Raw genomic sequence first — 27,334 nt, 5'->3', positions numbered from 1 at the left:
TGAGATTTTTTGTATGAATCTCTCAGGTATGCAGGTTTCTTCGCGATGTTTTCCTTCACCGTTAAAGCAAGTGATAATTAATTTCTAAATAAAATTGTAAATAATGGTAAATGTAATTAATGGTTATCAATAAGCAGACAGACAAAGGTTTTATCTAAAACCGATGACTGATACGTTACTACTCCTGAGAACTAAGGTAACCTCATAAGAAATTCAGCTGACATGCACACCTGTAAAAATGACATGTAAAAATGATGGCATTAAAAAAAGAGAATAATTATTATTAAAAAAAAGACAAACCCGCTGAGTTTCTTACCGAATCTTCTCAGTAGAGGTCGCGTTCCGATCCGGTAGCAGTTTAAGAAAAATATTGTACCTGACAATTTGTAAGTGCCGTCGTTGGCCTATACAAATAAATAAATATATTTCATTTCATTTCACCCCTTCACCAAAACACAAGAACTGCTTCACGCTTGAAACAAATATAAAGATTGTAAGTACCTTCCCGGTCGTACCATAATGGTTCTAGTTTTTCAATAGCTACATGCAATTTTCAGACATTGCGCTTAGAGGTAATAACACATATCACATGCGTCTTAGATAACACTATCTATATTTGATTTTGGTGAATTTCATAGCCAGTAGTAACCACTGAACACTTTGTGGACGATATAAAAATGCTTTTATTATTGTATTGCCTTTGCTATAATTATATGAATACCAGGCGTAAATATGTCGACTTACATTATACAAATGTGTTCATATACATTTATATATTTTTAAATCGTAATTAGCATTAGGGTTGTTTAATTTATACGGTAAATAAATAGTTAATGTCCTTATTCAACTTGATTTTTTTTACTGTAAGTTGTAAATTATTAAATAACTCTCTCACCAAAGAGTACAAATAGCTGCAAAGAAAAGTGTGCATTTTCGACTTGTTAACTTATTCACGCCTGGTACGTATATATTTCTTCTGCAAATTCGCAAACACAACAGTCACTCCAAAATAACATCTGGAAAAACTTGAATTAGTTTGTTAGAAGCAAGACAGGAGTAAGTTCACTCATTTGTTCTGTTGCAACGGAAAATTAGTCGCGTGACTTGCGCAAGTGCGGACAAACAAGTTTTTGTGGTAAGCCACCACATTTTCTTGTTGTGTTTTACGTACTTGATAAATAAGCTCTTACTTCATAGTAAAATTCTTAACCTATTTTTATAGTAAAGTTTAATGAGTAGAAAAAGACCACAAATTATTGAGATAAATTATATGAAAGACTAATTAGTAAAGCCGATCGCCTATTAGATAAAATCCTTTAGCTCCTGCTCAATAAACTATTCACTTAAGCTACTCGAGTTGCTCAAGTTGCTACCATTGGGGCGTCTAATTTGTTGTTTGAGCGACCGAACGGCATATGCTTGATTTTATTCGAAAAATATTTTACAGACGATTCCGTTTACGAATGTGTATTAACTAATAAATATTATCTAGACAATCAAATTGATCACAATTTAATCACAAAACAAATATAGGTCTGTGATTTAATCGCTAAAGTTACCAGTTTCTCAAGCCATAGTAAATGCGATTCAATGATCTTTCGATTTGCAATTGTTACTATTTTGAGAGAATTTCAGTGAGCACTCCAAAAATAGATTACACAAAATACTAATTTCATTATTATCTGACTTTTTGAAGTCATAGCTTTTACGTGCTCTAGATATTCTATTACAAATAGAATTTCAATGTTGATTGAATTTATAGGCGATGTTTACCTAAGGACTATACTGAAGTGGTGTTATGCAAAATTTTATAGTTATGGAGAAAATCAAGGATCAGATTTCAAAGAATCACGATTTAGTAAATAAATATTTAAAACGTGCTAATTAAACCTTTAAATTGACGCCCAATACGGCATCTGTGTTTTTTTATCCTCTAAGGGCACCCCACGTGATGGCACGTAACACTTCCCATCACCAAGTGAGGTAGAATTATTCAGTTATTATTATTTATGATACATACATTTATTACGGTAAATGTATGAAATGATCATAAATAATATTCCTTAAACAATTCAATACTAAATAAATAAAAAAGCACAATATATCAAAGGGTTAAAAAATGTAACGTACAGAGAGGGTGAATCCATCGGATGGAGCTAATTTCGAAAGAGCAGACCAAACGAACAAAAGCCTGGAAACAAACGCTGTTGACTTTCAAGATTTGGTCAGCCAAATGTTTCGAGCGTAACTCGAATATTTTATTTGGCTATGTGCAGTTTTTAATTGGGACGAGAACGGCACGGCACCGATGTTGTCAGAACTGTAAATCCTATCAATGCCGGTTATTGTCCCAAATCTAAATAAAAAATATCACCATCACTGTGAAACCAGGCGTGCCATTTTTTTGCCTTATATGACTGATCAACAAGGGAGATTTATCTGAAATACATAATTGGAAACTAATTTTAATACATCGAAAACTTTCATCGCTATTCAGGTATGAATCAACGTAGCGAACAGTTCCCTGATGCTCTTCAGATAGTTATTTAAGAAGTAATAACGAACTGCATAATTTATTATAGTAGTTTTTAACCGCGGCTTTGCCCGCGTTTAAAATTAAATAATATGACATACTACTAAAGATCATCACTTGATCAAATGCATAGTTTACGGTTCAATCCGCACTAATATCGATTAAAATAATCGATTTTTTTTGGCCCAAAAGATCGATTCTCCAATTAATCGATCTTAGATCGCCGTCTCTAGTTCCCGCAGGATTTCCGGGATAAAAACTATGCTATGTCCTTTATCGGGTCTCAGACTATCTTTGTACAAAATTTCATTATCGATTCAGTGGTTTTTGCGTGAAGAATAGAACCAGACAGACAGACAGTTACTTTAGGATTTATAATATTGGTAAGAATAAGGATAAGATATACTTATAGCTCTTCCTTTGATACGCGAAATATCTTTTGCTACACGAAGTTCAAACACTTGCGGCGTCTATAGACATTATGTCTATGGTGTCGTTGTCGTGTCGTACCATTTTCGTCCCAGTGAAGAAGAGTCCATACTCTGTAGTAACGAGTGCCTAAAAAGAGGAGATAAAACTAGTCCACGAACTACATTTTGTTTGACTTGCAAAGCTGAAGTGCTAAATGCATATTCACGTGCCATTCGTTTTGCACATATAAAACTAACTTGAAGTGCATCCATGTTCACATGCGTATTTATTTTGTTCATATTAAAGTTCTGTTGAAATAGTAATGTCCGTATGCCATTGTTTCGCTCGTACTAAAACTCGAATGGGTTTATTTTACAATATAGGAGTAGCAAAAGAGCATGCAGTCTACCTGATGGTAATTGGCTACTGCGGCCCATAGACATCTGTAATCAACCCCAGATACGATAACCTACTTGAGGTCGGCCGCACATGCACCACTACTCCTGAGGACTAATTTGAAACGCCTCGGAAAATTAAGTCTCCCTTCAAACCAGAAGCGCTTAACACTGCTGTTATAAGCAGAAATAGGTTTGGCAGTGGCGTCGCCGGAGTCGAACCTCAGAGAGTTCTACCACCTTCAAAATCAAATTCAAATAGTGCTAAAATATTAAATCTATGTCACAAGCTATATAAAATACTTATTGTGCAATGTTTTAAAAAAATATTTAATAGATATCGCACATAAATTAAAGATTTATGTCTGTACCATAGATAAGTATAGATATCTCACTGCCTTGTAATTGAAGGAAGCCATTAAGTATAATGGAAGCCATTAAAAGGCTTAAACGGCTGACAATTCTGTCAGCCATTAATGGCTGTCATGGTGTAATTTACGCGGAACAATGCCGACATGCGCAGTTAAGTGGTGCAAAAAACGAAATCGAAGAAAAAGTGCTGAGAAATATCGTTTCATTCGTAAATGATCTAAAAACTACATTTTTAATATGTTTCAAACACAAAAATAGATGACAGTGACAATTTCAATTTCCAAAACTGGTTACATTTTCTTGTTAGGAGTGAGTAATCTTTACTAATCTATGATCTGTACTTAAAATTTAACAATTTCAGTACAAAAAGGGAATATTCTTATATTGCAATATAGCTCACTTTGAAAAGCCGTACCAATCATAAATATTTATTCAAACAACTACGCATCTTTGACTCTTCATTCCTCAAAGACGGTCTTTGTGCTGCCTCTTTAGTTATGTATATTATTGTACTAAGAATAGTATAACAGTTTGTATGGCTCAACAAATGTTCACAAATAATGTACATATACACAGACAATGTTTATTTTAATCTTACATTGAATAATCTAATCTGATTTAATTCTCGCTATTTTATAAATGAAATAACTGTCAGTGTACACATTTTATGTGCACATTAAAAATTACGAAGAAGATTAATCTATAATATTTAAAGATTAATCTTTAATATTTAAAGATTAATCTTTAATATTTAAAGATTAATCTTTAATATTTGAAGATTAATCTTCTTTAAGATTTAATTTAAAGTAACATTTTTTTGCAAACGATCATGCAGTCAAACTGAAAACTCAAAAACAGAAATCACTCAATTGTATCCTTTAAAGCAACTACATTAAGTTTCACAGTTAAGTAGATGTAATTCGCGTAACAAAGTTTAAAATGAGGCTTAAGAATTAATGTGGGCTCAAGCTTTAAATAATAAAATCATAGTACTTTACTTTAAGCAAAGTAAACATGCTTGTTTTTAACTTTAAATGGAATTCTTGAATTTTATCACCCAAGTTTAGATATATTGCAACAGATTAAAAACTTTGTTAGCTGCGCCTAAAACATTTTAAACATGATCCTGTTGTAATTGATTGCAATCCATTTGTCTATGAAATGGTTCACTAAGTGCCAAATCTTGTCTTTAGTACGGGTCACATATAGTATACAATAGAATACATACTTATATAACTTATTCATACGTACCTAATTGTATTCGTAGTGACAAACATTTTTAAATAGGACAGCACAAGACAAATAATTTAGACTATAAACGAATTATTTTGGATAGGCCCAAATAGTCATTTACATTATTTTTAGTCTACTGCCGATTTAGAACAAGATCTTAGTTTAAAAGGTCCAACCAAAAAAGACATAAGAGGTATATACTAATTACAGTAGACTTACAGTACAGTACCCTTACAGTAGACGTACCACCTCAAAGCCGTACACTCAAAAGTTACCTGTTACCCAAAAAGTACTTCGAAAGTAAACGCTCACAGTAAATTGAAAACGTCAAAAGATTAATGAGGCAAACCTACAGAAATTTTACACTCCATGATCTCCAAAAAGTTATAAGTGCCCAAAACAAACTGAAGTTGCGAAATTGTCTGATGTTACCCCACGGCCACTGCGAATGGGAAGTTAATGATTTGATTTGATCACAAAAAGTTGCCTTGTTATGTTTTTCTTTTAATGAAAACGCTGTTAGGGAGTTTCTGAAGAGTTGTATTAGTAAAAGTACTTACGCAAACTTATATACTGTTCAGCTATATATTTTTTTGTAATATAATAGTAGTAGACGTGCAGGCAGGCCACCTGATGATAAGTGGCTACTGCCGCCCATGGACATCTATAATCGACCCCAGATAGGATTAGGTATTCCTACCTGAGGTCGGCCGCAGATGCACCGCCACCCCTAAAGACTAAGCTGGAACGCCTCGGAAAAATATGTCTCCCCTTCAAATCAGAACACAGTTGCGCTGCTGTTATGAAACAGAAATAAGTGTGGCGATGATGCTGCCGGAGTCGAACCACTAAGGGTTCCACCACCTTCACTATTCGCTTATGCAGCCAAATCCAATAAAAGTAAGCACTCGTACTTATTCAAATGTTAAGCAAGTTGGTTATGCATGTCGATTATACTAACTGGAAAATGTAAGCAATTCGTAGTAAATTTCAATTCAATGTTAGATAGATCAAAAATGTCGGATTGACTTGTTCATTTTATACGCTCTTGGCTCAATGAGGTATGAATAATAAAAGGGACGTTACTACACGGAAACCTATCGAAGGGCCGATAAGTGGTCATTATAATGCAAGAGAGGTCGGCAATACACCGCAAGCTTTTTTGAAGAATCTCAACATATACATTAAGTTTTATATAACGTGCCGTGCCTAACATTCATTAAATTATGACAAACTAAATTTATATTTATTTGAACATTGGTATGCACTAATCGCACTGACAGCCTAGTGAAGAAACACGGCGTATTGATCGAAGGGATCTCTGATTCTTCAATGTTATGTGCCTATTAGATAATAATTATTATCACTTGCTTAAACGGCGAAGGAAAACATTGTGAGGAAGCCTGCATAAATCTTAAAAAAAGTTTTTCTAAGGTTCGTGAAGTCTACCAATTAGTATGTGGCCAGCGCGATAGATTATGGCCTAATCCTTCTCATTTTGAGAGGAAACCTGTGCCCAGCAGTGGGATAGTAATGTGTTGATGGTAATGGTATTCTTGATACAACATGAGAATTTCTGGAGAAGGCCAATAGACATATTAAACAGAACCATTAATAATGTGAAAAGTATATTATTTTCTTCCTCTTTCTTCCTTTGGAAGGGATGAATGATACAACATTTATAAATATTGGTAAAGTAGCAGATAACGTGATGTAACAGTTTTATAAAATTGCTAGCTCATCAGAAGGATAATGAAGCGACTATCCGAGAATTTCAGACACGGGTAAAAAGTTACAAGTTGTTATAAATGATCGCTATAAAATTACATTAAAATACTGCCAAGTGTACATCGAATATCGGATCATTTTGGATTCCATACTCATTAAACTTTTAGAAATAATTTTAAATACAAACCCAGATTCCTTCAACGCAAACTACTGACCTTACAAAATTCTATCTTATATATAAAATTCTCGTGTCACAATGTTAGTTATCGTACTCCTCCGAAACGGCTTTACCGATTTTCACCAAATTTTATATAAATATTCAGTAGGTCTGAGAATCGGCTACTATTTATTTTTCATACCCCTAAGTGATAAGGGTTATTCACTCTTAACATTTTTTATTTATATGGCAACACAACGTTTGCCGGTTTTCCGGCTAGTTTGTGTATATTTTTATCATAACATTCGTGAAGTGCAAATATTCTCTCACACAAATTTGTTTATGTATATGTATATAATGTATATCATAATTTTCAACACAAAAGCCATCAATCTATGTATTAACGATCAGGCAAATAAATGTTGATCAGTAATCAATTGCTGAAACGGTAAAGGAGGATGTCGTAAGAAAACCCATTGGAAGGAAAAGATAATCTTAGAAAATGAAGGATCTTTTGCAATGGGGCAGTAAAATATTGATGTCGAACAGGCAACACATACAAAATATTGTTCCAAATTTTGGCGTAGTTTATATCAAAATAGTACAGATGTATAAAAACAAAAATCCCTCGTCAGACTAGATGAATTTAGGTTTCTCGACGATATTAAATAAAACTTGTAAGGATATTTGCTAGACTACGGAGCCCTGAAAAGGAACTTTGTGAAGGTCGAAGAAAATATCTGCTTTATTATATTTTTATCTACAAGTCCGTTGTATACCTCGATCGCCTGCTTCGATGAGCTCAATTATTTAAAACATCAACATTAACTCATCGTAGACTTCGATTTATTATCTTTCATCGCTTTCTTAAGTGTTTCCAATATTGAATTCCATTACAGATTTCATCGAATAATTATCTCTTGTAATATTATATTATAACTTGATAATGTTGTTTATTCTGTGTTTATTCTTTCGTTATTACATTCCCCCTATTACAAAAAAGAGCTGTTTTTATTGTACAAACTGACGCCGCTATGATTCATACGTAGCTTTGTTTAATTACGAGTATATTTAAGTTAGTATGGACATTTATAATGACCCATTAAAAGTATAGAGAAGATAATTATGCCAGTGACAATAATTTTAGCGACTGTGGTTCGGTGGCATCATAAAAATATGGCCAAGTTCTAAAATGTAAAATTATAACACTAGGAGCCATCAAAAGCTTATTATTAAGTCCTTTTTGAACTAACCACTTAAATTTAAAATGTAAGAAACGTCTTCTCTGATGTAAAGTTCGTTCAAATTGTTCAATAGGCTTCGTTAAAAGGAATGTAATTTGGTGAGCGTTCAAATTGATCGGACAATTGTTAAAACATCTTTCTTTTTTTTCAAAATCTGCCTAAGAAAATGTATCTTATTATGAATTTTAAAAAAGAAGATCCTGAAATTTATTGCCGTGTATTTAAAAGATCACGTCATTTTATTTCCGTTCCCTAAAACAATATGATACAATTATATTTATTTATTTCCTTTCTTGATTCTACATTCCTAGTTAATGATAACACCATTCAATATTTCCTGTAGCATAAATAATTCAAAATAAGGTATTTTGTCTATTTATTAATAATAACTGTCATAAAATTTACAACTGTTTTACATAATTTCTATAATTAATTATATTCTATCCACAGCATAAGGCAATAATTACTTGAGCCTTTTTTGTTGAACTACGACCTATAACTACTAATGAGACTGAATACAACTATTATCCATATTCTATTAGAATTATACGAAAGTGTCTACTTTAACTAATGTCTTGTCTAAGCTTCGACAAATTATTTGGATTACGCAAGTAGAAACAAACTTAGGGCTCGTACACAAAACTGCGATGCGACGCGAATTCGCAGCGCGACACGAATTGCTGCGATACGATTTCGTGCGGCAAGGTGTCTCCCAGGGTGACTCCATTCCTTCGACGACCGTCAACCGTACTGAACTTATTTTGAAAACTAGGTCGTGACATGAATCATAAAAAGATGTGTGCACTTTTGTTTTTGCTGGAGATAGGAGAGGAGATACAGGAAAGAGTAACAAAAAAGATATTAAGTTCATCCATTTATCAAATATCATTTATTTTATATTTAGTTTCCCAAAGAACAGGGCGTTCCTCAATCAGTAATATGAAAAGTCAACGTGGTACTTTGTCATTTTTTACATTTAAGTATACGTTTTCCCACCCAACAAATACCGGTCTGAGCATCTTCCCCACACAATGTCTCAGTACGAACTAAAAATGGTGTCAACAAGTGTGACGAAACATCGCAGGAATGCGCGATGCGAATTAATTCGCAAGTTTTTGCGATGCGTCGAGGGAGCTCGCAGATTTTTACGATGCGACGTCGCATCGCAGTTTTGTGTACGAGCCCTTAGACATTTCTAATTAGTTTTCAATCCCGCGTGTCACTTATCACATAAACCGTTATATATTTCTGTATATATTTTAATCAAGTTTCATTAACATGTTACGCGTTCCTCATTTACGTACTGGCACATGTGTGGTGCTAATGTAAGCGATTTAATCTAAATGTTCCCTACAGCTTCCTCTGACTAATTCGTGAAATTAGTGTTGCGCCCGCAATTAGTATTAAAAGTGGTGTAGCGCTGCTTTTCCAAAACTTTCCAGCTTAGTCCTCAGGGGTAGCGGCGCATCTGTGGCCGACCTCAGGTAGGAATATCTAATCCTATCTGGGGTTGATTACAGATGTCCATGAGCGGCAGCAGCTACTTACCATGCTCGTCTGCTACTCCTATATTATATAAAAAATAGTAAAAACACATCTTTTTCCTTTCTAAAGTAAAAGTGTATTTTTACAATTTCATTCTTTTTCTTCTGTCAAAATGTAAACTCGTCTTATCAAACTCATTTGAATAAGAGCTACATCGACAGGAATGTAAATGTAAGTAAATTTTAAACTTAAAGTGACTTACCATAAATAGTTTAGTTCGAAAGTGTTTTATGCAAAGTCACTTATAACACACTTGGCTAAATAAAACATGAAAGAAAAAGGCTAATGTGGAGTCGATAACCTGCTTTAAGAAAGTTTCACTGAAAGCTCACATTCTTTGAAAACTTTTTTGTATAACATTGAAACGCAATGGTCCATTAACTTGATCGGGGCTTTTAGATTTGGTAATTTAATATATACTAGTATTAATATTACAAAAGTATTTATTTAATCAAATATCATTATGTCACATGTATTTTACTAGTATCCGCAAAAATATCGAATTCAATAAAAACTATACATTTTATAATATTTTATTGATCTTACTAAAAGTCGTTAATATTAACCACATAATATAATTATGTATATAGATATAATGTAAATGCAAATAGACATGTCATACACCCAAAATTAAATGTTCACTACCAACTATGGAACAAAATTTTCATTTGAATCGAAACCCAAAGAAGAGTTCTAAATAAAATAGATCAAGACTTCGATATCCATGATTAATATATTTTTCATTATCATTTGAAATACTTACTTTTTTAAGCAGCGATTGTTAGTTACATAGTTTTCGGAATCACACATCAATGTTACCGGTTTGAATCCCTCTGATTTTCAAAGTCATGCTCATACTAGAACTTATCACTTACTTTAACGGAAAGGAAACCTTTCTCCATTACCTCTCAAGGGTGTGCGTCTATCAATCCGCACTTTCGCCAGCGGGCTGGTTTAACTTAACCCTTTTTATTCCGATTGACCTACTTGAATTCCTGCAACAGACTTAGTTTGATGATGAAACTTATTTTATGGTCAATTTTTTAATAATATTGGAGCAGCAAACGAGCATGCAGTCCACCTGATGGTAAGTGGCTACTGAAGCCCATGGACATTTGTAATCAACCCCAGATAGGATTAGATATTCCTACCTGAGGTCGGCCACAGATGCGCCGTTACTCCTGAAGACTAAGCTGGAACGCCTCTGAAAAAGATGTCTCCCTTCAAACCAGCACACGGCAGCGCCTAACACTGCTGTTATGAGGCAGAAATAGGTGTGGCGGTGGTGCCGCCGGAGTCGAATCACAAAGGGTCCTACCACCTCCAAAATTGTCAATATAAAGGTATTATATTTTACAAGCTTTGTTCTTTTTAACTTTGAATAATTGCAATACATCTGCTAGTATGAAGTCACTGCATATCATCTAGCCATACATATAGAACGGGGGCTCCATTAGAAGTGGGTTACAGATGCGTTGCCCCTTTCGAGGACTTAGATGATTGCGTCATATGTAAATCAGACGGTAACGATACCTTGCCACCGAAACATAAGAAGTACTTCACGATAGACTGTGGTGGACCAACCGCCAATCAAACCATACTGTCTCTACGTTCCTACTTAATTTCAAATATTTACAATAAATATTTCAATCAAATTTCATTATCCATGAAATAACAGAGGAATTTGTATTTTGTAGTACCCAATAAACAAAATTAAAGTGTTTGGACTAAGTACGAAAGTCAACGAAGTTAATTAATTATTTTCATCAGAATTTTATTGCTTCATCGAATATAATTAGCCCTTCAAAGTTATAGTTCATGAACGATGGACCCTATTTTAATTAAGAGTTAACTGGGTTATAAGCTTATTTTATTAATAATAAATTCACTGTTATTGCTATTAAACTATTTATCTAATATTATAATACAAATATATTGTGCTAGTAACTTAGATTAATTATTACATTTACAAATAAAACAAAATAAAAACACGCTTACGCAATAAAGGTAATTAAACAAATCTAGGGGCACTAGGGGGGGTTAAGAAACTTGGTCTTTCGATCGAGGGGTCCGAGGTTCAAATCCCAGGCACCTTTGATTTTTCGAAATCATGTGCATATTAGAAATTAATTATCACTAGCTTAAACGGTGAAGGAAAACATCGTGAAGAAACCTACATACCTAATAGATTTATAAAATAAAAAATCTCAAAGGTATGTGAAGTCCACCAATACGCACTTGGCCAGCGCGGTGGACTCTGGCCTAATCCTTCTCATACTGAGAGGAAACCCGTGCCCAGCAGTGGGACAATAATAGGTTGATGATGATGATAAAACAAATCCAAATTATAAAACGCGATTTTTAATTTTTATATTTTTCAATTTTTCATTTTTCTGGAAACGAAAATCATAAAACTTGCTCTTTACTTGCAAAATGTATCGATAAAATAAATCCACTCGATTGATTCAACTATCAGTGGTTGGCAGTCGGTGGCGTAGATTTATGTGATCGTTTCGCCCTGGACTACCCATTCAAGTCCATACATTCTCTATGCATTGCTTATCACATACGGCATTTGTTAAACGTTTGGTACCCTACTTCAATATCAATCTGGTGACCATATTGTTTCCTTTAGCATGATCTTTTCCATTTCGGTTGCTTATATTTTAACATCTTATTGATATGGATAAAGATATGACGGCATAAGAGATTGTCATAACCTTTGCTGTCACGAATTAAATACGTAATAATACCAACGCACGTAAATAACATGTTTTACATTAATATAAAACAATGATTACACAGCTACTTAATAATCACATTATGTCCTAATATTGTACTAATAACTACCTACTACTTAGACATGTTACTTTGATTGAAATTTATTTGAAGGGTTACATTTGGAAAAGACTTTGATATTACAAAATATCACAACGACGCCATTTTTCCGGATTCGAAACTCATAAAACTTGTTACTTGCAAAATGTATCGATAAAGTGTAATTTCCGGCGATAAATCCACTCGATTCAACTATCAATGGGTGGCACAAATTTATGTGATCATTTCGCCCTGGACCATCCATTCCACGGCCATACCAATCCCTCACGCAGTGGGTATGGTACGCGATGGGCATTCATTTGCTAACCGTTTCCCCGCTATCAATCTGCTGACTGTACTGTATCCTTTTTCTTGATTTTTTCCGCTTCACTTGCTTATATTTTATCATCTTATTGATGTCGGTGGCGGACAGATATGACGGCATAAGACAGTGTGTGCCTTTCCCCGTCGCTACTTACAAGTCAATCGTTCCCCCAAGGCGCGCTATTAGATATTCCCTACTAGAATCAAACAATCATTACGCTTCTAATGAATAATAACATTATAACTGTATTACTTATTAAGTGAATATAGATTTTACCAAAACTTTATTGGCGAGTTAAGTTTTGAAAGCACTTCGATATTACAACACATCATAACGACGCCATTTTTCCGGAAACGAAACTCATAAAACTTGTCGTTACTTGCAAAATGTATCGATAAAGTGTAATTTCCGGCGATAAATCCACTCGATCCAACTATCAATGGTTGGCATGTCGGTTGCACGATAAATGTGATCATTTCGCCCTAGACCATCTATCCACGGCCAAACCAATCCCTCACGCAGTGGGTATGGTACGCGATGGGCATTCATTTGCTAACCGTTTCCCCGCTATCAATCTGCTGACTGTACTGTATCCTTTTTCTTGATTTTTTCCGCTTCACTTGCTTATATTTTATCATCTTATTGATGTCGGTGGCGGACAGATATGACGGCATAAGACAGTGTGTGCCTTTCCCCGTCGCTACTTACAAGTCAATCGTTCCCCCAAGGCGCGCTATTAGATATTCCCTACTAGAATCAAACAATCATTACGCTTCTAATGAATAATAACATTATAACTGTATTACTTATTAAGTGAATATAGATTTTACCAAAACTTTATTGGCGAGTTAAGTTTTGAAAGCACTTCGATATTACAACACATCATAACGACGCCATTTTTCCGGAAACGAAACTCATAAAACTTGTCGTTACTTGCAAAATGTATCGATAAAGTGTAATTTCCGGCGATAAATCCACTCGATCCAACTATCAATGGTTGGCATGTCGGTTGCACGATAAATGTGATCATTTCGCCCTAGACCATCTATCCACGGCCAAACCGATCCCTCACGCACCGGGTATGGTACGCGATGGGCATTCATTTGCTAACCGTTTCCCCGCTATCAATCTGCTGACTGTACTGTATCCTTTTTCTTGATCCTTTCCGCTTCAGTTGTTTCTATTTTACCTTATCGAGACGAGCTTAGATAAGTCTTGTGGCCGGCAAACATACCTTACGCAGACCAATTATCCAACATTTGGCAAACCTAATTCACATTTAGTTACAGAATAAAGGTATTAAACATTTTTTCAAATTAAATTGACAGTGACCTTAAAATATAAAAGTTTTTTTAAACGATATGTCAAATTTTACGGTTGCTTTTAAGTTTCCTTGCCTTTAAATAAAAAATCTTTTAACCGTATGAATTGTAAATCGTAATAATTTCGTAGGTACGTAAATCAAAAACGTAGGTAATATACCTTACCATATTAATAACACTATAATATATTATTCTACTACTATAAATAGTTTTGTGTGTTAAATTACATTATGAAATTTAATGTCATATGTCATATGATTCGCATGTGAGCGAACCCTTAGAGAGATTTCAGACCAAAATTCAATTATAATTCAAAACTTAGCTCATATTTAACATTAGGAGATTGTTAAATTTTCAATTACGTATTAAAACGAAATTACTTAAGAACTTTTGTAATAAAACAAAACAATTCAGTGACTTTGATTGTAATTAAATAACAATATACAATTACGACTTATGTTTAATATAAATAAATTAGTTTCGAATCAGTATTTTATAGGCAAGACAAAACAATTAAATGGCTTTTCTCTTTTGTTTACCAATGGATTTTGTTTTCCTTGTTTGGCCGTTCTTGACTATCTATAGGGTGCCTTTGCACCAGAGATATGGTAGGTAACTAAGAAGTTGCGAGGTCCTTCATAACTTCATTAGCAAGCAAAATATGCTATGAAGATGCTTTAGCTACACCGATATAGCTAGCTACTGCTATAGTTATATGCCGATCGCGATACGTCGCATCCGCAGCTATAGCTAGAATCCATACTTCGTTTCCTTCCTTGTAAAAAAACGTAGTACAGCTACCAGAATAAAGCTAAGTTGAGGAATCAAGATCAAACAACAATATGTAAAAAGCATGCATTTTAATAAGTCTGTGATGTCAATCACTGGGCGACTTATAAAACCAGCAAGGAGAGAATTAAATAAATTCGAAAAAAAATACTACATGTTTAATTTCTAACGCGTCAGAAACAAATAAAAATCTGTAAATATATCTGCTCTATACAAAATTCCATGTACTATTTTCTGTAATATTCTTTCCTTTTCTCATCAAGCCGCTTAATCCCCGAGATTGCGAGCAGCCCATCTGAATGTGAAAGTTGGCGATATCCCTAATTTGACTCATTTTTCCCTCATCCTCGATTAAGACACTTATCCCGCCCAAGCTCCCGAGTCCCGCAAATCCCTACATCTCCGATGACGGTTCAGTAGCCCTCCTAATCGATCCTGTGCCCTTTTGATAATTTCAGGTCAAGTGAAGGAATCACTGAATAAAAACCGGGCGTTCTTAGCCGTAAAGGTACGACATTTTACCGATTACTTTAGTAAAGACTTTTTGCCGTCGATCGTTTCGAAATCGTTTCATTTCAATAATAACACACAAGTCAATTGTCATGTTACGCGGTTCGTAAACGTTAAAAAACAATTCGAGCAAATTTATCTATCAATCTGCGACTCTCCAACGTGGTCATTGAAATAAATCAAATATAGGTATTCTGTCATCTTCAGACTCTACACCCCATATACAATCATAAGTCATAAGTCATAACTTTCTATGAATAGATAGGTATAATCCGCGCCAAACTGCTAGTCCGCTCTGAAGTTGTTGCGAGCAAATGTAGTCATACAATTTGCTTTATACCATCTATATAGCATATATACCATCATATATACCATCGAAATGGCTATTCAATTTCAAAACAAAATCTTTTAGATTCCTCCATCGGAAACTGTTCATACAATTTCCGCGGTGATATCAGTCATTTCCGAAGCCCAATCCGCGAATATTTGGCCGTAATGCCATTAACGTCAGTCGTGATAATTGTCCATCGCCCACATTTTAGTCGCCATCGGCTGCGTCAGTAATTTAATTTCGAGACCGTCAGTAACATTACGGACGATGTTCATATCACTTGACGTCGAGATAGATTACCGCGAAAAATTAAATCGTTTCTTCATTTATTTGATGAACGGAGTTTTACGCTTTGTTTTTTTGTTTTTTTTTGAAGTATTTCTTGCAACTTATTTTTTTTATTATAATGTAACATATGGGCATTTAGTCCACCTGATGGTAAGTGGCTACTGCCACCCATCATGGATATCTGTAACCCCAGATAAGATCAGATTCATAAATGAGGTCGGCTACATAACACTAAGCTGTAATTAGGCGGAAAAAAGGTGGCGGTGGTGCCTCCAGAGGTGAACCACAGAGGGCTCTACCACCTTTAAATCTACATAAATATATAAAAAATCAAAATGTATCCTTGTTTCACGCTTCAAAATACAAGAATTAACATTTTTTAACAATCTCTAGGGCTCTACGCATTTGTATGTCTGTTTATTAATCCGAGTTTTGAACAAAATTGCGCGCAATATAAAAGAATGAGATTTCTGGTGAATATTGAGAATTGTTAATATAATCCTATAGGCGTTTGACTACGATGTCCTGGGCAGTAGCCACTTACCATCAGGTGCTACTCTTACATTATATAAAAAAATATCCGGTAAGGTAGACGTCCAATTGACGATTTTGGATTTGAGTCTGGTTGTTACTATAAAATATCTGTGTAAGACCCTGACACCCTCGACATATACAAATGTGGTGCTATGAGTGTAGAGAATGTTCTTTACCCGTGTAAAGTATTTTCATCGCAAGTTGCTAGACGGATTTTATTTCGCGGTGATCTGTCACATGCGGTAGTGCCAGCTGTAATCCACAACTTGATAAAAGACACATTTTATGGTGTTATAAATAAATGTAAAAAAGATTTTAAAATAATTTTATTCGTAAAGTTAAAAAGTCGTATTCTTTTCACATTTGACAGTGCTTGTTCTGTGAGGTCAATAAATAAATTTTTGAGCCAGCAATCATAAGGTAATAAAAAGCTTTTTGAACTCAGTTACACATTTATGTAATCTGATTTTATGCAACAAAAATGACTGTTTTCTGTTTTGTATACGTAGTTGCCCATACATTTACAATCAGCGCCCGAGCGGATTGTATCAGAACTGCTTGAAAATATATGGGAAATACATAAACAAAAACAAAAACAGTCATTTTTGTCAAAACGTAAAAACTCATCTAAGGGCACTGAACCTGAATCTGAAAAAGAAAATATTCGTATTAAAAAAAGCTTTGTATTCAAATACAATTTACACTCAAAGCCACTCCTGTTAAGCCTCTTTCAGTTCAAGCTGTGCTTCAATGCGATACGTGTAAAAAGATTTCGTGATATGCAAATGTGTTTACAATTTGGAATTTTTGTGATATCAACTTACTTACTTTACTTTATTAAGTTAATCGGTTTCATTACCATTTTGCACGACTCATGATGCGAAGCATCAGAGAGTGCTTTACGATCGAAAAATTTTTTTCGCTTCATTTTGGCGGCTATTTTTATTATTATAGCCTTGATAGTTCACGGAATCAAGATATTTTGCATACTATTGTCGAGATAATTTAATGGAGATTAATTCCATACTTTTTAAAAATTGATTTACTGCAATAGAATTGGAAAAAAACACCAAAATAGGTCAAAAAATTTTCCTGTCCGTCATGTGTGAAACCTGAAAACACTGTAACTTGTGAAAAAATCCATCATTTGAGTTAATTTTTTTTTAAAAATTCTATTCGACGATTGTAGGTCACTGAATGCGAATGATTAATTAATTCAGTGTCGTTTAATTGCAATTAATAAAAAACGAAAACTATCATTTTTTAAATTCTAATCGACAATTGTAGGTCACTGAATGCAAATGGCTAATTATTTCAGTGTCGTTTAATTACAATTAATAAAAAACGAAAACTACAAGACTGTACATCTATTTATATTCATAGAAAATTAACATATGGATGGTGATATATCTATAGATATTATGTACATTTATTCCACCAGGGGCGCTTGTGCAGTACCTTCTTCCTACTACAGCTGTTTTTTCGGCAATTAATTTTGATCGACTTAAGTTTTTTTGTTCTTTTTTTTATATTTCATAATTAAATGAGCATTATGAGTCGTGCACTTTTGGATTTTCCAAACTTTTTTTTGTTATCGAGGGGGAATCCTTCGAAAGGTACCCGACAACGTGGGAGCGACGCCGGGTTATGTAGAATTTTTACCGCCCAAAAACCCCCACGGTGGCCGTCCTCTGCGCTGCGTAGAGGGCTCCGGGATCTCCAAAGAAACGCAACCGGAGTCCTCTTAGCGCGTTGCCCCGTCGAGCTCCGCCCAGGTGAGCTTGAAACTCACCACACCATCTGGTGCGTACGACGGTATGCGACCACACGTATGACGTACCACGGTATCGTCATCCTTCCCGGTTCCGCTGGCCGGGCGGTTCGAGCTCCCACTCTTGCCGCCCGCAACCCCGGAAGCCCCCTTATAGTCGCCTCTTACGACAGGCAGGGGATACCGTAGCCCTATTCTGGTCCAGGAACTACAGGGACAAAAAATGTGGCCAAGATTTGTGCCCTTAACCATTTATGTGTTCCATCCTTGTCAAGGGGAGAGCTAACCGTCTCTCCTTTCAATAGACACCGGTTTCATTACATACGAACCTAAATCGTGTAGCTAACGCATTATAATATTAGTTAGGTAACACCAAAGAGTCTAAGCAGTGATAGCCTAGTGGTTAAGAAACGCGGCCTCTCGATCGAGGGGTCCGAGGTTCAAATCCCAGGGCACGCACCTCTGATTTTCAAATTAATGTGCGTATTAGAAATTAATTATCACTTGCTTAAACGGTGAAGGAAAAACATCGTGAGGAAACCTGCATACCTGAGAGATTTATAAAAAAAATAAAATCTTAAGGGTATGTGAAGTCTACCAATACGCACTTGGCCAGCGCGGTGGACTATGGCCTAATCCTTCTCATTCTGAGAGGAGACCCGTGCCCAGCAGTGGGACAGTAATGGGTTGATGATGAATGAATGATGATGAAAGAGTCTAAATTCGGCTTGAAATATTTCACTTGCCTTAATTTCGAAGTTTTACGAGCGCATTATTAATCCACTTGGAATAAAAACGTGAAGCCTGAAAATATTAGCAATTTTAATACATCACCGAAGGACACAAGGCACAGGCGTCAGTTGGCGTGCTCCAGAATATTCCTCATAACCACGGCTAATGTTTAAACTTGTATAATGTCTTACTACGAAATATGAACGCAACACGAACCCCATCAGGGTTTCTCAAAGTGGGGTACGATAGTAATGGAGGGGTACGCTACGAAAATTATATAATGGCTGCTTAAACATGTCTTAATATAAATTAAAATGGAATTAAGCAAAGCTGCTCTTAAAATTTACGCGAAGAACCATCAACTAATGACCCATATCTATTGGTATTTATGTCTGTATTTATTTTAATTAACATATTAATCTTATTTGTTTCGTCTTTAGCCTGTTTTGTAAAAGAGATTTTACCGTTGTTGAAAATCTGATAGGGGTGCATGGAACTATAAGTTTGAGAAACTCAGCCCTAAATTATGATAGCACATTTCAACCTACTTAATGACATGAAACTGAGTGATAATTACAGTTTAAAGTCTTTGGTAACAGTAACATTTCATTGTAGACCAATTATGAGCGTATTTCATGTATATTTTAAATAATATAGTTTAAATTTTATCATAACAGTAACATTCATTTCAATAAATTATGTTTCGCTGGCAATACTTTTTCATTACTATTATTTTAGGCATGTTGCAAGGCAGACAAGATTTATTCGCAAGTGATAGATTTATATAACGATTTAAAATTAATGTGGACGAGGCACCTATTATTATATTTTCATAGACGGTTCGGTTTTTTTGGTTTGGGGTATTTCAACTCGGTCCTCGTCTGAAATAATTAATATCTATTAAATTTCAAGGTGTATTAAAGAAAAGTAATAAAAATCTGAACCAAAGCACATTGTGTAGAATATAATGCTTCCTCTTAATTGACATAAATAATAATTTGCCTATGCAATAAAATGTTCTATGACCGCGTATTAAGAGTGAGTATGTACCAAGTTCACATTATGTCTAATTTTAAGTGCCTCACATCCTTCTTTTTCCATACTGGCCTTATTCACTGAAACTTACGTTACTAAGGTAATTCCGCTTTTCGCTTAACGTACATTTAAATTCTCTCCGCTTCATCGGCAACTGTGTAAAACCGGCCAAGCTTGCAATTTCGCCACGAATTTCGGTCCGAGACTGGTGCTGTAACATAGAACATAGCTTCAACATAAAATATTTATTTGACACGCTTCCTAAAGAGCTCTCTGTAGGAAAGTTCTTATATACATTGTAAAAATTTCAAGTGTCTATCTATTACGGTTTAAGCAGTAGAGCCCTGTGATAGACGGACAGACGGACAGACAGCGGAGTCTTAGTAATAGAGTTCCGTTTTTACCCTTTGGGTACAGAACCCTAAAAATCTGAACCAAAACACATTGTGTAGAATATAACGGTTCCTCTTAATTGACATAAATAATAATTTGCCTATGTAATATAATGTTCTATGACCGCGTATTAGAGTGTGTGTGTACCAAGTTTTACATTATCTCCAACTTTAAGTGCTCACATCCTTCTTTTTCCATACTGGCCTTATTCACTAAAATTTGCTTTACTAAGGTAATTCCGCTTTTCGCTTAACGTAAATTTAAATTCTCTCCGCTTCATCGGCAACTGTGTAAAGTCGGCCAAGTTTGCAATTTCGCCACGAATTTCGGTCCGAGACTGGTGCTGCAACATAGCTTCAACATAAAATATTTATTTGACACGCTTCCTAAAGAGCTTTCTGTAGCTCTCTTTCATTCCTTTCAGCTGCTATCAGGCCGAGAAGGTACATATTTTATATTCGGTTAGGTAAGTACATTTTTGTAGAGAACAACAAGCAAGTGGCGTCTTTGCGCAAACGAGGGTACCTATCTACTACGCGACTAAAACGGCTGTAAACGCGTAAGAATCGCAGGTTGTCTACCGCTATATAAGTTTAAGTATTGATATATTTTTATTATTGAATTGATAACGACTGTGTCCTTTTGCACGATGTCCTTGATTTGTTTCTTAGTTGTTCATTACGATGTTCTCGTCGTAATCTTCATCTTCGTCTTCTTGTCTTGGTGACATTTTTTCTCTTCATATCCACTTCTACGAGTATTCACTTCAATTCAAAAAGGAGGTGGTTCTCAATTTGGACGGTATATATTTTTTTAAAAGATAAGAGCCCTGTGGCACACGAACAGACAGCGGACGGTTCTGTTTTACCGATCATTATACAAGAGCGCATTATAGATATGTTTCAGAAAATTTGAGTTATAGGGAAATAACATTATTATTTAAAACTAAAATCACGCTAAAACAGTTATTGAAACCAAAAAGTAATAATTGTTTCAATCTAGTAACTTTGCGATGAACTTTCTCTAAGGCGCTTGAATAATATCGCCTCGAATATCGTTAATCCTGAGGATGTCGATAAGGATAATGATACAAAATTATTAAAAAAGTGTATTGTCATTGGTTTTTGATAATTCTTCAAAATTTTGAATTAAACTGAACCTTTAAAGTAGATAGAAATCGTGTTCAAAGATTTCGTTACTTAGTTACATACATACCTAGATACATTTAATTAATAGTGTGAAGAAGACATAAATCCCGTAATACACTAAGATCGTAACATTTCTTCATAATATACTAAAGGAGACAGTTATCAGATATCGTTGACAGACCATTTATAAGCGTAAGTAACACTATCAGGGAAAGAAATGGAGAAGTTACTGCAATAGTAATTTATTTTACGACCCTCATAGAATAGGATAAGTTGTGGGCCCGAGGCAATATGAATGTAATATCATAAATGCCGCCATTGAACTGTTAACCTTTAGTAGGTGGTATAAAAGTTTTTTTTTTATGAAATATCTATATTTTATTCAGTTTTATGACAGAATGAATTTTCAATTAACATATTTTAAGAATGGTTTTCCAATTGCCAAATTGAAATTTTGACTTTTGACAAAAAATATAAGTAATTACTTAATTCATTGATTATTGAATTCACCACACATAATACGAGTATGTAGGTACTCAGTTATGTGTCCTAGAGCTATGAAAGGCGTAGGTATGATTGATTTTTGAAAATAAATTTTGTGTACCTACAGAAATTGATCTAATTTTAGATTTAATTAAGTACTTTAAGAGATCGAGATTTTAAAATACGAATTTGCCCCTATTTCGATAAGTTAGTGATTTTGTAATCAATACGCATTTGGCCAGTGCGGTGGACTACGGCTTAATCCTTCTCATTCTGAGAGGAAACCCGTACCCAGCAGTTGGACAATAATGGGTTGAATATGATGATGATGGTGAAGTATTTTTAATGGAGCTCTAGTATAAAAAACATTACTGTAAAAACAATGCGGAAAAACCTACAAGGTGTTGCTAGTATACCGGAAAAATAAATATAAAAGTTTAAGATTGAATTGCAAAAAAGGGTAATAGAAAAAGTTTATAATGAAATTCTTAATTAAATCCGCTCTCTGGTTGCTTCAAGATTTTTATGTAAAGTTCTAACATAAATAAGTGTTGGTTAAACTATGTAAGATATTGATTGGTTTCTTAATTACCGCGGTGGACTATAGCCCAATCCTTCTCATTCTGAGAGGAGACCCGTACCCAGCAGTGGGCCAATAATGGGTTGATGATGATGAACAATAACGTTAACCGACACTACATTTTAGTTTGAAGGCTGTAGTAAAAACGGTACTTATACGATAATTTAATTTTGTCCGCAGGAGCAGCGACGTTTGTGGCGAACCTCAGGTAGGACTAAGCTTATCTAAAGTTGATTACAGATATTCATGAGCGAAACAGACCATTTAGTGTTCAATGATATTGACACAGTTACCGATGTTTATTTTTATAACACTTTTGTGTATGGACATCTGTAACCAAACAGAACCATCTTTTAAAAGCCATCATAGTTCAGGAAAGTTTTATTTCCTCCTTAAAACAGTACAATATTCCGTCATACACAGTTGAACAAACTTAAACTCTTATTAATTTTTCGCTTATCTATATATATAAAAGCGAAAAGATACTCACGTTCGAAACGTATTAATCAAGGTTTTGCCGAAACTACTGAAGCTACAATCATGAAATTTTGAATATAGCTTCATTTTATAATGTAGATGCGCACTAAGAACGGATTTTTTGATATCCCACCATTAAGGGGGTTAAATGGGGGTTGAAAGTTAATATGAAAGTCCGTCAGTTTTAAAGCAAACTGGATGAAAATTGGTATTTAGCTTTCTGATTTAAAGTAATAAAAATCTAATCTAAGGGTTTTTTCAAAATCAACCCTAAAGGTGGTTAAATAGGGGTTGACAGCTTATTTTAAATTTTGCCATTTTGAAAACCAGCACTATGAAAGTTAGCCATTGCTTTACTGGTTAGATATAATAGAACTTTAGTTCTACCGTTTTTGGAAAATCAACCCCTATGTGGGATAAATAAGGGTTGTAAGTTTGTATGGAATTCCCCCAGTTTAGATGTAAACTCTATGAAAATCGGTATTTGGGGTTTCGATTAAAAATAATTAAGTACCTATTTCACCATTTTTGGAAAATCAACCCTTAAGTTGGTAAAATAAGGGTTGACAGCTTATTATACAATTTGCCAATTTGAAAGCCAGAACTATGAAAGTTAGCCATTGCTTTACTGGTTAGATATAGTGGAACTTTAATTCTACGGTTTATGGAAAATCAACCCTTATGTGGGTTGGTTAACTTACAACCCTTATGTTGTAAGTTTGTATGAAAATCCCCCAGTTTTGATCTAATCTCTATGAAAATCTGTATTTAGCTCTTTGGTAGAAAATAATTAAACACCTTTTTCATCGTTTTTGGAAAATCAACCCTTAAGTTGGTAAAATAAGGGTTGACAGTTTATTTAGAATTTGCCAATTTGAAAGCCAGCACTAGAAAGTTAGTCATTGCCCTTACTGATTAGATATAGTGGAACTTTAATTGTAGCGTTTTTGGGAAAATCAACCCTTATATGGGTTAAATAAGGGTTGTTAGTTTGTATGAAAGTCCCCCAGTTTTGATGTAAACTGTACGAAAATCGGTATTTGGGTTTTCGATAGAAAATAATTAAACACCTATTTCACCATTTTTGGAAAATCAACCCTTAAGTTGGTAAAATAAGGGTTGACAGCTTATGTTTAAAAATTTCGGATTTGAAAGCCAGCGCTATGAAAGTTAGCCATTGCCTCACTGGTAAGATATAGTGGAACTTTAATTCTATCGTTTTTGGAAAATCAACCCTTATTTGGGTTAAATACGGGTTGTAGGTTTGTATGAGAGTCCCCTAGATTTGACGTAAACTGTATAAAAATCGGTATTTGGGTTTTCGATAGAAAATAATTAATCACCTATTTCATTGTTTTTGGAAAATCATCCCTTAAGGTCGTTAAATGGGGGTTGGAATTTTATTTCAAACTCCGTTAATTCGGAAGCAAGGTCTATAAAAATTTGCATTTGGCTTTCCTGTTGGAAATAATAGAACTTTTTTAACACCATTTATGGAAAATCTACCCTTAAGAGGGTAAAATAGGGGTTGAAAGTTTGTTGGGAAGTCCGCAGATTTTGAAACAAAGTCTATGAAAATTAATATTCAGCTTTCTGATTGTAAATAATAGAACACCTATTTTACCGTTTTTGGAAAATCAACCCTTAAGTTCGATTAATAGGGAATAGAACTTTATTTTAAAATCCGTTCATTTGGAAACAAGGATTGTAAAAACAGCATTTAGCGTTCTGGTTCGAAATAATAGAGCTTATTTAACACCGTTTATGGAAAATCTACCCTTAAGAAGGTAAAATAGGGGTGGAAACTTCGTTTAGAAGTCCGCATCTTTTTAAGCAAAGTCTATGAAAATTGTTATTTGCTTTCTGATTGAAAATAATAGGACACCTATAAAACAGTTTTTGGAATATCAACCCTAAAGGTTATTTAATAGGGGATGGAATTTTATTTTAAAAGCCGTTTATTTGGAAGCAAGGACTGTAAAAAATGTAATTGGTTGGGAATGATAAAACTTTTTTAACACCATTTATGGCAAATCTACCCTTATGAGGGTATAATAGGGGTAGAAACTTCGTTTAGAAGTCCGCAGATTTTGAAGCAAAGTCTATGAAAATTGGTAAACTGCTTTCTGGGTGTAAATAATATATCACTATTTTTCCATTTTCACACACCAAATCAACCCTTGAGGTCGTTGAATAGGGGTTGGAACTTTATATATTTTATAATCCGTGAATTTGGAAGCAACCACTATGAAAAACTATCATTGGACTTAATGAAGCATCTGAGTCACTGTTTTTTTTTAGATCAACCCTTAAGACGGCTATAAAAGGGTGTATGCATCATGCCTTTCTGTTTACACATCTGTTTCAGCATTTTTAGCAACTCAACAATCAACCCCATTAGGGTGCTATAAGTAAAGAAAGTTTCTTTAAAAACCGTTATTGAAGTTACTTCCTTTGGCGTGTCTGGAAAAAGAACAGAGTGCAGAGAAGTTTAGTGTAGGGCGAAATTCCATTTGCCGTAGTAACATATATTTTTAACATGGCAATGTATTGCGCGTGCTGAAGTGCAGAACAGCGGTTTTTTAGGGTTCCGTACCTAAAGGATAAAAACGGAACCCTATTACTAAGACTTCGCTGTCTGTCCGTCTGTCCGTGTGTCACAGGGCTCTATCTCTGGAACCGTAATAGATAGACATGTGAAATTTTTACAGACGTTGCATAACGGTGGCTGCTATAACAACAAATACTAAAAATAAAAAAAAGTTGAAAACAAAAAGGGGACCCCATATAACAAACTGCTATTCGTTATTTTTCCAACCAACTTTTGAACCGTTAGAGGTAGACAGTTAAAATTTTCGTAATGTGTGTACTTTAATGGTTGCTGCAATATTAAATACTAGAAATTTAAAAAAATGAAAATTTTGGTTGTACTGAACCCTCCAGGTGCGGGTTTCGACTTGCACTTGGCCAATTATTAGTAACGCACAGATCCGCGGGCCACAAGGGAAAGTCGCGGGCCACACAACACCTGTGGGTGTCGGGTTGCCGACCGCTGGTGTTGAATATTAGCTTCCAGAAATTTGCTGATAAAGTATTTATTGATGCATATGTACATAGGATGTTTTTGAAATTCTACTAAGGAGGTAAAGTTAGTGTTATATGTATGTATACGGAAATCTTTTAAGTTCGAACTGAGAAATGTGAAATTTCAGATAACGTCTATTTAGACAAATTCACGACCACGTGGACGGCTGCAAATTTTATATATGATAATGCGTAAGTTTATTCAAATTGGCCTACATTTTGGTATACTGATTAGATACGTCGCAACTACTTTGGACACACTATGTGCCAACATTTTGTCCTGCCGTGGGGTATGGTTGTGGTTATGCGTGGATTAGTGATGGTGATGTGATAGATACATAGATCTTGGATTAAAATTTTGAGCTAGAACAGGGCTACAGTATCCCCTGCCTGTCGTACGAGACTAAAGGGGGACTTCTGGAGTTGCGGGTGGTAAGAATGAGAGCTCTAATCGCCCAGTCAGAGATCTTGGAAAGAACCACTGTATGTAAGGCCCCATAGATGGACGGACGGATGGACGGTGGAAACTTATATTTTAAATAAAGTTTCATTACAGTCCACTAATTAGAGTTTTAGTGTATGTTTCTGAAGAAACCTTAACCAATTTAGGTACACAGTGACGAAAAAAAAAGCTTTTATTAATTAAACATTAATGCCACTTTATCGTTAAAATTGTTAAAGGTACAAACAAATTTACGATTACAGTTATTTGTATGTCATATTATATTTTTTTACGCGGGCGAAGCCGCGGGTTCTGCTAGTAGAATGTATAAAACCAACTGAAATTGTCATATTTTGCTTAAAAAGTTAAATTTCCTGCAAAGAAAGAAATAATATTATTAAAATAATATTGTTTTAAGAGATGGTAGTAACCCTCCAGGAGTTACTCGCAACCCTACCAGACCCCTCAAATTTGGAGTAAGTAAATACAATGTACATCCATCAAAAGTTTTGGACCCTCTCGAAAGTTGTCCACTGTTTTCCTTACAATTTGATATTGTTATTAGCATCCCCTGAAACGACAGTCAAATTCAATTTCAGAAGGCCTTCCTTTCACACAGAATATAAAATCTACTTATACTACACCGAAACAAAAC

General features: G+C 34.7%; 1 protein-coding gene and 1 non-coding gene across 4 annotated transcripts in view; one reads left to right on the top strand and one right to left on the bottom strand.

Moving 5' to 3' along the window:
* The window catches only part of NGR-A24 (neuropeptide receptor A24), a 146,185-nt gene that overhangs the window by 65,597 nt on the left and 53,254 nt on the right, over nt 1–27,334 (top strand). For 2 of the 3 annotated variants that reach the window (XM_073083513.1, XM_073083511.1), the window contains exon 2: nt 22,857–22,884. The exons of the other annotated variant lie outside the window; for it this stretch is intronic. The gene's annotated coding sequence lies outside the window, so the exon portion shown is untranslated. The remainder of the gene's footprint in view (nt 1–22,856; nt 22,885–27,334) is intronic. 3 annotated transcript variants of the gene reach the window in all.
* LOC140750506 (U6atac minor spliceosomal RNA) lies at nt 18,523–18,614 on the bottom strand. The gene has a single exon (XR_012103222.1). It is a non-coding gene; the product is annotated as a U6atac minor spliceosomal RNA (small nuclear RNA).

The sequence above is a fragment of the Epargyreus clarus genome, unplaced genomic scaffold (assembly GCF_041222505.1).
Source record: "Epargyreus clarus isolate Ecla_fem2 unplaced genomic scaffold, WU_Ecla_fem_2.2 ptg000019l, whole genome shotgun sequence".
Classification (NCBI taxonomy): Eukaryota; Metazoa; Arthropoda; class Insecta; order Lepidoptera; family Hesperiidae; genus Epargyreus; species Epargyreus clarus.
The sequence above is the reverse complement of the archived record's forward strand: the minus strand, read 5'-3'. Positions and strand labels throughout refer to the sequence as shown.